Source organism: Nothobranchius furzeri, unplaced genomic scaffold (genome assembly GCF_043380555.1).
Source record: "Nothobranchius furzeri strain GRZ-AD unplaced genomic scaffold, NfurGRZ-RIMD1 Scf053, whole genome shotgun sequence".
NCBI lineage: Eukaryota > Metazoa > Chordata > Actinopteri > Cyprinodontiformes > Nothobranchiidae > Nothobranchius > Nothobranchius furzeri.
In genome coordinates this window covers 205,571-218,070 of record NW_027223070.1, presented here as the reverse complement: position 1 = coordinate 218,070, position 12,500 = coordinate 205,571, and positions in this window count along the sequence as shown.

Sequence of the window (12,500 nt, the reverse complement as noted above, 5' to 3'; positions counted from 1 at the left end):
CCTGATGAGCCTGGATGTGATGCTGGTGAGAGAGGGGACAGGGCAGAGGCCGGCTGGACGTGCAGCGGGCAGGGGGAAACTTGAGCCTGGGTGGGTGGTTGTGCATCCAGGGCGGGCAGGGAGAGGTGAGACGTGGGCCTGGGCTGGTCGTCAGCGGTTCACCACAGGCAGCTGGTGGCGGTGTGGCTGAGCAGAAGCCTCCAGCAGGTGATGGCGGGGTGGGGGAGCAGCAGCCAGCCTCAAGCAGCCAGCCTCCAGCTGCTGATGGTGGGGTGGAGGAACAGAAGCCTCCAGCTGGTGATGTCAGGGTGGAGGAGCAGCAGCCAGCCTCCAACGGCTGATGGTGGGGTGGAGGAGCTGCAGCCAGCCTCCAGCAGCTGATGGCGGGGTGCAGGAGCAGCAGCCAGCCTCCAGCTGGTGATGGCGGGGTGAAGGAGCTGCAGCCAGCCACCAGCAGCTGATGGCGGGGTGCAGGAGCAGCAGCCAGCCACCAGCAGCTGATGGCGGGGTGGAGGAGCTGCAGCCAGCGTCCAGCAGCTGATGGTTGGGTGGTGGAGGAGCAGCAGCCAGCCTCCAGCAGCTGCTGGCGGGGTGCAGGAGCAGCAGCCAGCCTCCAGCAGCTGGTGGCGGGGTGGAGGAGCAGAAGCCAGCCTCCAGCAGCTGATGGCGGGGTGCAGGAGCAGAAGCCAGCCTCCAGCTGGTGATGGCGGGGTGAAGGAGCTGCAGCCAGCCTCCAGCAGCCAGCCTCCAGCTGGTGATGGCGGGGCGGAGGAGCAGGCAGCCTCCATCAGCTGATGGCGGGGTGTAGGAGCAGCAGCCAGCCTCCAGCTGGTGATGGCGGGGAGGAGGAGCAGCAGCAGCCAGCCTCCAGCAGCCAGCCAGCCTCCAGCAGCTGATGGCGGTGTGTGGGAGCAGCAGCCAGCCTCCAGCGGCCAGCCAGCCTCCAGCAGCTGATGGCGGGGTGGAGGAGCTGCAGCCAGCGTCCATCAGCTGATGGCGGGGTGGAAGAGCAGCAGGCAGCCTCCAGCTGGTGATGGCGGGGTGGAGGAGCTGCAGCCAGCGTCCAGCAGCTGATGGCGGGGTGCAGGAGCAGCAGCCAGCCTCCAGCAGCTGATGGCGGGGTGGAGGAGCTGCAGCCAGCCTCCAGCAGCCAGCCTCCAGCTAGTGATGGCGGGGTGGAGAAGCAGGCAGCCTCCGTCAGCTGATGGCGGGGTGGAGGAGCAGAAGCCAGCCTCCAGCAGCTGATGGCGGGGTGCAGGAGCTGCAGCCAGCGTCCAGCAGCTGATGGTGGGGTGGAGGAGCTGCAGCCAGCCTCCAGCAGCCAGCCTCCAGCTAGTGATGGCGGGGTGGAGAAGCAGGCAGCCTCCGTCAGCTGATGGCGGGGTGGAGGAGCAGAAGCCAGCCTCCAGCAGCTGATGGCGGGGTGCAGGAGCTGCAGCCAGCGTCCAGCAGCTGATGGTGGGGTGGAGGAGCTGCAGCCAGCGTCCAGCAGCTGATGGTGGGGTGGAGGAGCTGCAGCCAGCCTCCAGCAGCCAGCCTCCAGCAGCTGATGGCGGGGTGCAGGAGCAGCAGCCAGCCTCCAGCAGCTGATGGCGGGGTGCAGGAGCAGCAGGCAGCCTCCAGCAGCTGATGGCGGGGTGGAGGAGCAGAAGCCAGCCTCCAGCAGCTGATGGCGGGGTGCAGGAGCTGCAGCCAGCGTCCAGCAGCTGATGGTGGGGTGGAGGAGCTGCAGCCAGCGTCCAGCAGCTGATGGTTGGGTGGAGGAGCAGCAGCCAGCCTCCAGCAGCCAGCCTCCAGCTAGTGATGGCGGGGTGGAGAAGCAGGCAGCCTCCATCAGCTGATGGCGGGGTGGAGGAGCAGAAGCCAGCCTCCAGCTGGTGATGGCGGGGTGCAGGAGCTGCAGGCAGCCTCCAGCAGCTGATGGCGGGGTGCAGGAGCTGCAGGCAGCCTCCAGCAGCTGATGGCGGGGTGGAGGAGCTGCAGCCAGCGTCCAGCAGCTGATGGTGGGGTGGAGGAGCTGCAGCCAGCGTCCAGCAGCTGATGGTTGGGTGGAGGAGCAGCAGCCAGCCTCCAGCAGCTGATGGCGGGGTGCAGGAGCAGCAGCCAGCCTCCAGCAGCTGATGGCGGGGTGGAGGAGCTGCAGCCAGCCTCCAGCAGCCAGCCTCCAGCTAGTGATGGCGGGGTGGAGAAGCAGGCAGCCTCCATCAGCTGATGGCGGGGTGGAGGAGCAGAAGCCAGCCTCCAGCTGGTGATGGCGGGGTGCAGGAGCTGCAGGCAGCCTCCAGCAGCTGATGGCGGGGTGGAGGAGCTGCAGCCAGCCTCCAGCAGCCAGCCTCCAGCTAGTGATGGTGGGGTGGAGAAGCAGGCAGCCTCCATCAGCTGATGGCGGGGTGGAGGAGCAGAAGCCAGCCTCCAGCAGCTGATGGCGGGGTGCAGGAGGTGCAGGCAGCCTCCAGCAGCTGATGGCGGGGTGCAGGAGCAGCAGGCAGCCTCCAGCAGCTGATGGCGGGGTGCAGGAGCTGCAACCAGCCTCCAGCTGGTGATGGCGGGGTGGAGGAGCTGCAGCCAGCCTCCAGCAGCCAGCCCCCAGCAGCTGATGGCGGGGTGGAGGAGCAGAAGCCAGCCTCCAGCAGCTGATGGTGGGGTGCAGGAGCTGCAGCCAGCCTCCAGCAGCCAGCCTCCAGCTGGTGATGGCGGGGTGGAGGAGCAGCAGCAGACAGCCTCCAGCAGCCAGCCAGCCTCCAGGAGCTGATGGCGGTGTGTGGGAGCAGCAGCCAGCCTCCAGCGTTCAGCCAGCATCCATCAGCTGATGGCGGTGTGAAGGAGCTGCAGCCAGCCTCCAGCAGGTCATGGTGGGGTGGAGGAGCAGCAGCCAGCCTCCAGCAGCTGATGGCGGGTTGCAGGAGCTGCAGCCAGCCTCCAGCAAATGATGGCGGGGTGCAGGAGCTGCAGGCAGCCTCCAGCAGCTGATGGCGGGGTGCAGGAGCAGCAGGCAGCCTCCAGCTGCTGATGACGGGGTGCAGGAGCTGCAACCAGCCTCCAGCTGGTGATGGTGGGGTGGAGGAGCTGCAGCCAGCCTCGAACAGCTGATGGCAGGGTGCAGGAGCAGCAGCCAGCCTCCAGCAGCTGATGGCGGGGCGCAGGAGCTGCAGGCAGCCTCCAGCAGCTGATGGCGGGGTGCAGGAGCAGCAGCCAGCCTCCAGCTGGTGATGGCGGGGTGAAGGAGCTGCAGCCAGCCACCAGCAGCTGATGGCGGGGTGAAGGAGCTGCAGCCAGCCACCAGCAGCTGATGGCGGGGTGGAGGAGCTGCAGCCAGCGTCCAGCAGCTGATGGTTGGGTGGTGGAGGAGCAGCAGCCAGCCTCCAGCAGCTGATGGCGGGGTGCAGGAGCAGCAGCCAGCGTCCAGCAGCTGATGGTTGGGTGGAGGAGCAGCAGCCAGCCTCCAGCAGCTGCTGGCGGGGTGCAGGAGCAGCAGCCAGCCTCCAGCAGCTGATGGCGGGGTGCAGGAGCTGCAGGCAGCCTCCAGCAGCTGATGGCGGGGTGCAGGAGCAGCAGCCAGCCTCCAGCAGCTGATGGCGGGGTGGAGGAGCTGCAGCCAGCCTCCAGCAGCCAGCCTCCAGCTAGTGATGGCGGGGTGGAGAAGCAGGCAGCCTCCATCAGCTGATGGCGGGGTGGAGGAGCAGAAGCCAGCCTCCAGCTGGTGATGGCGGGGTGCAGGAGCTGCAGGCAGCCTCCAGCAGCTGATGGCGGGGTGGAGGAGCTGCAGCCAGCCTCCAGCAGCCAGCCTCCAGCTAGTGATGGCGGGGTGGAGAAGCAGGCAGCCTCCATCAGCTGATGGCGGGGTGGAGGAGCAGAAGCCAGCCTCCAGCAGCTGATGGCGGGGTGCAGGAGGTGCAGGCAGCCTCCAGCAGCTGATGGCGGGGTGCAGGAGCAGCAGGCAGCCTCCAGCAGCTGATGGCGGGGTGCAGGAGCTGCAACCAGCCTCCAGCTGGTGATGGCGGGGTGGAGGAGCTGCAGCCAGCCTCCAGCAGCCAGCCCCCAGCAGCTGATGGCGGGGTGGAGGAGCAGAAGCCAGCCTCCAGCAGCTGATGGTGGGGTGCAGGAGCTGCAGCCAGCCTCCAGCAGCCAGCCTCCAGCTGGTGATGGCGGGGTGGAGGAGCAGCAGCAGACAGCCTCCAGCAGCCAGCCAGCCTCCAGGAGCTGATGGCGGTGTGTGGGAGCAGCAGCCAGCCTCCAGCGTTCAGCCAGCATCCATCAGCTGATGGCGGTGTGAAGGAGCTGCAGCCAGCCTCCAGCAGGTCATGGTGGGGTGGAGGAGCAGCAGCCAGCCTCCAGCAGCTGATGGCGGGTTGCAGGAGCTGCAGCCAGCCTCCAGCAAATGATGGCGGGGTGCAGGAGCTGCAGGCAGCCTCCAGCAGCTGATGGCGGGGTGCAGGAGCAGCAGGCAGCCTCCAGCTGCTGATGACGGGGTGCAGGAGCTGCAACCAGCCTCCAGCTGGTGATGGTGGGGTGGAGGAGCTGCAGCCAGCCTCGAACAGCTGATGGCAGGGTGCAGGAGCAGCAGCCAGCCTCCAGCAGCTGATGGCGGGGCGCAGGAGCTGCAGGCAGCCTCCAGCAGCTGATGGCGGGGTGCAGGAGCAGCAGCCAGCCTCCAGCTGGTGATGGCGGGGTGAAGGAGCTGCAGCCAGCCACCAGCAGCTGATGGCGGGGTGAAGGAGCTGCAGCCAGCCACCAGCAGCTGATGGCGGGGTGGAGGAGCTGCAGCCAGCGTCCAGCAGCTGATGGTTGGGTGGTGGAGGAGCAGCAGCCAGCCTCCAGCAGCTGATGGCGGGGTGCAGGAGCAGCAGCCAGCGTCCAGCAGCTGATGGTTGGGTGGAGGAGCAGCAGCCAGCCTCCAGCAGCTGCTGGCGGGGTGCAGGAGCAGCAGCCAGCCTCCAGCAGCTGATGGCGGGGTGCAGGAGCTGCAGGCAGCCTCCAGCAGCTGATGGCGGTGTGCAGGAGCTGCAGCCAGCCTCCAGCAGCTGATGGCGGGGTGCAGGGGCTGCAGGCAGCCTCCAGCAGCTGATGGCGGGGTGCAGGAGCTGCAACCAGCCTCCAGCTGGTGATGGCGGGGTGGAGGAGCAGCAGCCAGCCTCCAGCAGCCAGCCTCCAGCTGCTGATGGCGGGGTGGAGGAACAGAAGCCTCCAGCAGCTGATGGCAGGGTGCAGGAGCAGCAGCCAGCCTCCAGCTGGTGATGGCGGGGTGGAGGAGCTGAAACCTGGGTCGGACCTGGTCTGCAGCAGGGCCCATTACCACTCAGAAGCTGATGGCAGTGTGTGTTTAGGTCCCTGCGGGGTGGATGAGCTGAAACCTGGGTCAGACTTGGTGTGCAGCAGGGCTCAGCACCCTCCAGAAGCCGATGACAGTGTGTCTTTAACTCCCTGCCTGGTGGGAGAGCTGAAAGCTGGGTCGGACCTGGTCTTTAGCAGAGCTCAGCAGCCTCCAGAAGCTGATGGCAGTGTGTGTTTCATCCCCTGCGGGGTGGGAGAGCTGAAACGTGGGTCGGACCTGGTCTGCAGCAGGGCCCATCACCATCCAGAAGCTGACGGCGGTGTGTGTTTAAGTCCCTGCGGGGTGGGAGAGCCATAACCTGGGTCGGACCTGGTCTGCAGCAGAGCTCAGCAGCCTCCAGAACCTGATGGCAGTGTGTCTTTAATCCACTGCGGGGTGCAGGAGCTGAAACCTGGGTCGGACCTGGTCTGCAGCAGGGCTCAGCAGCCAGCAGAAGGTGACGGCAGTGTGTGTTTAGTTCCCTGCGGGGTGCAGGAGCTGAAACCTGGGTCGGACCTGGTCTGCAGCAGAGCTCAGCAGCCAGCAGAAGGTGATGGCAGTGTGTGTTTAAGTCCCTGCCTGGTGGGAGAGCTGAAACCTGGGTCGGACCTGGTCTATAGAAGAGCTCAGCAGCCTCCAGAAGCTGATGGCAGTGTGTGTGTTTTGGTCCCTGCGGGGTGCAGGAGCAGGAACCCGGGTCGGACCTGGTCTATAGCGGAGCTCAGCAGCCTCCAGCAGCTGATGGCAGTGTGTGTTTAATTCCCTGCCTGGTGGGAGAGCTGTAACCCGGGTCGGACTTGGTCTGCAGCAGGGCCCATCACCATCCAGAAGCTGATGGCAGTGTGTCTTTAATTCCCTGCGGGGTGGAGGAGCAGAAACCTGGGTCGGACCTGGTCTATAGCAGAGCTCAGCAGCCTCCAGAAGCTGATGGCAGTGTGTGTTCAAGTCCCTGCGGGGTGGGAGAGCTGAAACCTGGGTCGGACCTGGTCTATAGAAGAGCTCAGCAGCCTCCAGCAGCTGATGGCAGTGTGTGTTTAAGTCCCTGCGGGGTGGGAGAGCTATATCCCGGGTCGGACCTGGTCTATAGCAGAGCTCAGCAGCCTCCAGCAGCTGATGGCAGTGTGTGTTTAAGTCCCTGCGGGGTGGGAGAGCTGAAACCTCGGTCGGACCTGGTCTATGGCAGAGCTCAGCAGCCTCCAGAAGCTGATGGCAGCGTGCCTCTAAGTCCCTGCCTGGTGGGAGAGCTGAAACCTGGGTCGGACATGGTCTGCAGCAGGGCTCGGCAGCCTCCAGCAGCTGATGGCAGTGTGTCTTTAAGTCCCTGCCTGGTGGGAGAGCTGAAACCTGGGTCGGACCTGGTCTATAGCAGAGCTCAGCAGCCTCCAGCAGCTGATGGCAGTGTGTGTTTAAGTCCCTGCCTGGTGTGAGAGCTGAAACCTGGGTCGGACCTGGTCTATAGAAGAGCTCAGCAGCCTCCAGCAGCTGATGGCAGTGTGTCTTTAAGTCACTGCCTGGTGGGAGAGCTGAAACCTGGGTCGGACCTGGTCTATAGTAGAGCTCAGCAGCCTCCAGCAGCTGATTGCAGTGTGTGTTTAAGTCCCTGCCTGGTGGGAGAGCTGATATCCGGGTCGGACCTGGTCCACAGCAGGGCCCATCACCCTCCAGAAGCTGGTGGCAGTGTGTGTTTAAGTCCCTGCGGGGTGCAGGAGCAGAAACCTGGGTGGGACCTGGTCTGCAGCAGAGCTCGGCAGCCTCCAGCAGCTGATGGCAGTGAGTGTTTAAGTCCCTGCGGGGTGGGAGAGCTATATCCCGGGTCAGACCTGGTCTAAAGCAGGGCCCATCACCCTCCAGAAGCTGGTGGCAGTGTGTGTTTAAGTCCCTGCGGGGTGGAGGAGCAGAAACCTGGGTCGGACCCGGTCTACAGCAGAGCTCAGCAGCCCCCAGAAGCTGATGGCAGTGTGTGTGTGTGTGTGTGTGTTTAAGTCTCTGCCTGGTTGGAGAGCCGATACCTGGGTCGGACCTGGTCTGCAGCAGGGCTCAGCAGCCTCCAGAAGCTGATGGCAGTGTGTCTTTCATTCCCTGCGGGGTGCAGGAGCAGAAACCTGGGTCGGACCTGGTCTATAGCGGAGCTCAGCAGCCTCCAGCAGCTGATGGCAGTGTGTGTGTTAAAGACCCTGCGGGGTGGGAGAGCTGAAACCTGGGTCGGACCTGGTCTGCAGCAGGGCTCAGCAGCCCCCAGAAGCTGATGGCTGTGTGTGTTTAAGTCCCTGCGGGGTGGGAGAGCTGAAACCTGGGTCGGACCTGGCCCGCAGCAGGGCCCATCACCCTCCAGAAGCTGATGGCGGTGTGGGTTTAAGTCCCTGCGGGGTTGAGGAGCTGAAACCTGGGTCGGACCTGGTCTGCAGCAGGGCCCATCACCATCCAGAAGCTGATGGCTGTGTGTGTTTAAGTCCCAGGGGGGTGGGAGAGCCATAACCTGGGTCGGACCTGGTCTGCAGCAGGGCTCAGCAGCCTCCAGTTGCAGATGGCAGTGTGTGTTTAGTTCCCTGCGGGGTGCAGGAGCTGAAACCTGGGTCGGACCTGGTCTATAGCAGAGCTCAGCAGCCTCCAGAAGCTGATGGCAGTGTGTCTTCAATTCCCTGCGGGGTGCAGGAGCTGATACCTGGGTCGGACCTGGTCTGCAGCAGGGCCCATCACCATCCAGACGCTGATGGCAGTGTGTGTTTAAGTCCTAGTGGGCTGCAGGAGCTGAAACCTGGGTCGGACCTGCTCTATAGTAGAGCTCAGCAGCCTCCAGAAGCTGATGGCAGTGTGTCTTTAAGTCCCTGCGGGGTGGGATAGCTGAAACCTGGGTCGGACCTGGTCTGCAGCAGGGCCCATCACCATCCAGACGCTGATGGCAGTGTGTGTTTAAGTCCTAGTGGGCTGCAGGAGCTGAAACCTGGGTCGGACCTGCTCTATAGTAGAGCTCAGCAGCCTCCAGAAGCTGATGGCAGTGTGTCTTTAAGTCCCTGCGGGGTGGGATAGCTGAAACCTGGGTCGGACCTGGTCTGCAGCAGGGCCCATCACCCTCCAGAAGCTGTTGGCAGTGTGTCTTCCATTCCTAGTGGGGCAGGGGAGCAAAGACCTGGGCAGAGGAGCGCCTGTCTGCATCCGATCCGGCCCCTCAGCAGCCCGCCGTGAGCCTTAGAGAACCCCCCCCCCCCCCCAGCGGGCTCCAGGAACCGGGCCCTGCGTCGGACCCAGCTCAGTAAGGCCCTCCCTCGGGCCCTGCAGCAGGTGGCCCCGTCTATGCAGTCGAAAACCCCGCGAAAATCGGTGTAGAAACGCCCGAGAGGCGTGGTGCGGTTCCCCCGGCCGGTACCGGGTCCGGACCGGTCCGGAAGTCCACCCAGAACACTGCCTGGGGCTTCTGGGCGGCTCCCCAGGCGCAGGCAGTCGAAAACCGCGTGAAAATCGGTTCAGAATTGACAAAACGGCGACCTCGTCGCTCCAAAAACTAAGTCCAAACTAAGCCTTTCGCTTATCGCTTAACGCTTAAGGCGGTCGGCCTTATGGCCAGTAAATGAAAAGTGCCTGCGCCCCTGGAGGTTTTGGAAGGTGCGAGCGATGACCATGCTCGGGTTAGTAGGTGAGGCCATCGGAAAACCAGCGTGAGTTGGCGGGTTTGGGTGGCAATCTATTCCAGGCAGAGTCGACTATCTCTGGGCATCAATTTTGGGATTTTTCCGGCTCTGGTTCTGGGAGAAACGCAGGGGCAAAGTGCACGAGCCGCGGCCGATTTTGGTGGCCTGTCCCTGGGCACAAAGTCTGAGGAGTGTGGGCCTGGTTCTCCGAAAAATACCAGTCTGCTGGAGCTCACTCCCATGGCTCCAGGGGGCACGGCACACCCCCCGGTAGCCGACCAAAGTGCTCTACTCGGGCCAGACTCGGACCCACGACCCGGGGTGAGAACCACAACTACTGGTCATCCTTTTGACCTCCAGGGGGCGCGGCAGAGCCTCCCCAGTCCGACGCAAGTGCCCCACTTGGGCCATACTCAGACCCACGGCCCGGGGCGAGAACCACAACTACTGGTCATCCTTTAGACCTCCAGGGGGCCCGGCACAGCCTCCCTAGACCGACACAAGTGCTCCACTTGGGCTGTACTCTGACCCAAGTCCCGGTGCGAGAACCACAACTACTGGTCATCCTTTAGACCTCCAGGGGGCCCGGCACAGCCTCCCTAGGCCGACACAAGTGCTCCACTTGGGCTATACTCTGACCCAAGTCCCGGGGCGAGAACCACAACTACTGGTCATCCTTTTGACCTCATGGTCATCCTTTAGATCTCCAGGGGGCCCGGCACAGCCTCCCTAGGCCGACACAAGTGCTCCACTTGGGCTATACTCTGACCCAAGTCCCGGGGCGAGAACCACAACTACTGGTCATCCTTTAGACCTCCAGGGGGCACGGCACACCCCCCGGTAGCCGACCAAAGTGCTCTACTCGGGCCAGACTCGGACCCACGACCCGGGGTGAGAACCACAACTACTGGTCATCCTTTAGACCTCCAGGGGGCCCGGCACAGCCTCCCTAGTCCGACACAAGTGCTCCACTTGGGCTATACTCTGACCCAAGTCCCGGGGCGAGAACCACAACTACTGGTCATCCTTTAGACCTCCAGGGGGACCGGCACAGCCTCCCTAGACCGACACAAGTGCACCACTTGGGCCATACTCTGACCCAAGTCCCGGGGCGAGAACCACAACTACTGGTCATCCTTTTGACCTCATGGTCATCCTTTAGACCTCAAGGGGGCACGGCAGAGCCTCCCTAGTCCGACACAAGTGTCCCACTTGGGCTATACTATGACCCAAGTCCCGGGGCGAGAACCACAACTACTGGTCATCCTTTAGACCTCAAGGGGGCACGGCAGAGCCTCCCTAGTCCGACACAAGTGTCCCACTTGGGCCATACTCAGACCCACGGCCCGGGGCGAGAACCACAACTACTGGTCATCCTTTAGACCTCCAGGGGGCCCGGCACAGCCTCCCTAGTCCGACGCAAGTGCTCCACTTGGGCTGTACTCTGACCCAAGTCCCGGGGCGAGAACCACAACTAATGGTCATCCTTTAGACCTCCAGGGGGCACGGCACAGCCTCCCTAGTCCGACACAAGTGCTCCACTTGGGCTATACTCTGACCCAAGTCCCGGGGCGAGAACCACAACTACTGGTCATCCTTTAGACCTCCAGGGGGCACGGCAGAGCCTCCCTAGTCCGACACAAGTGTCCCACTTGGGCTATTCTCTGACCCAAGTCCCGGGGCGAGAACCACAACTACTGGTCATCCTTTAGACCTCCAGGGGGCACGACACAGCCTCCCTAGTCCGACCCAAGTGCTCCACTTGGGCTATACTATGACCCAAGTCCCGGGGCGAGAACCACAACTACTGGTCATCCTTTAGACCTCCAGGGGGCACGGCACAGCCTCCCTAGTCCGACACAAGTGCTCCACTTGGGCTATACTCTGACCCAAGTCCCGGGGCGAGAACCACAACTACTGGTCATCCTTTAGACCTCCAGGGGGCACGGCACAGCCTCCCTAGTCCGACACAAGTGCTCCACTTGGGCTATACTCTGACCCAAGTCCCGGGGCGAGAACCACAACTACTGGTCATCCTTTTGACCTCATGGTCATCCTTTAGACCTCCAGGGGGCCCGGCACAGCCTCCCTAGGCCGACACAAGTGCTCCACTTGGGCTATACTCTGACCCAAGTCCCGGGGCGAGAACCACAACTACTGGTCATCCTTTAGACCTCCAGGGGGCACGGCACAGCCTCCCTAGTCCGACACAAGTGCTCCACTTGGGCTATACTCTGACCCAAGTCCCGGGGCGAGAACCACAACTACTGGTCATCCTTTTGACCTCATGGTCATCCTTTAGACCTCCAGGGGGCCCGGCACAGCCTCCCTAGACCGACACAAGTGCTCCACTTGGGCTGTACTCTGACCCAAGTCCCGGTGCGAGAACCACAACTACTGGTCATCCTTTAGACCTCCAGGGGGCCCGGCACAGCCTCCCTAGGCCGACACAAGTGCTCCACTTGGGCTATACTCTGACCCAAGTCCCGGGGCGAGAACCACAACTACTGGTCATCCTTTTGACCTCATGGTCATCCTTTAGATCTCCAGGGGGCCCGGCACAGCCTCCCTAGGCCGACACAAGTGCTCCACTTGGGCTATACTCTGACCCAAGTCCCGGGGCGAGAACCACAACTACTGGTCATCCTTTAGACCTCCAGGGGGCACGGCACACCCCCCGGTAGCCGACCAAAGTGCTCTACTCGGGCCAGACTCGGACCCACGACCCGGGGTGAGAACCACAACTACTGGTCATCCTTTAGACCTCCAGGGGGCCCGGCACAGCCTCCCTAGTCCGACACAAGTGCTCCACTTGGGCTATACTCTGACCCAAGTCCCGGGGCGAGAACCACAACTACTGGTCATCCTTTAGACCTCCAGGGGGACCGGCACAGCCTCCCTAGACCGACACAAGTGCACCACTTGGGCCATACTCTGACCCAAGTCCCGGGGCGAGAACCACAACTACTGGTCATCCTTTTGACCTCATGGTCATCCTTTAGACCTCAAGGGGGCACGGCAGAGCCTCCCTAGTCCGACACAAGTGTCCCACTTGGGCTATACTATGACCCAAGTCCCGGGGCGAGAACCACAACTACTGGTCATCCTTTAGACCTCAAGGGGGCACGGCAGAGCCTCCCTAGTCCGACACAAGTGTCCCACTTGGGCCATACTCAGACCCACGGCCCGGGGCGAGAACCACAACTACTGGTCATCCTTTAGACCTCCAGGGGGCCCGGCACAGCCTCCCTAGTCCGACGCAAGTGCTCCACTTGGGCTGTACTCTGACCCAAGTCCCGGGGCGAGAACCACAACTAATGGTCATCCTTTAGACCTCCAGGGGGCACGGCACAGCCTCCCTAGTCCGACACAAGTGCTCCACTTGGGCTATACTCTGACCCAAGTCCCGGGGCGAGAACCACAACTACTGGTCATCCTTTAGACCTCCAGGGGGCACGGCAGAGCCTCCCTAGTCCGACACAAGTGTCCCACTTGGGCTATTCTCTGACCCAAGTCCCGGGGCGAGAACCACAACTACTGGTCATCCTTTAGACCTCCAGGGG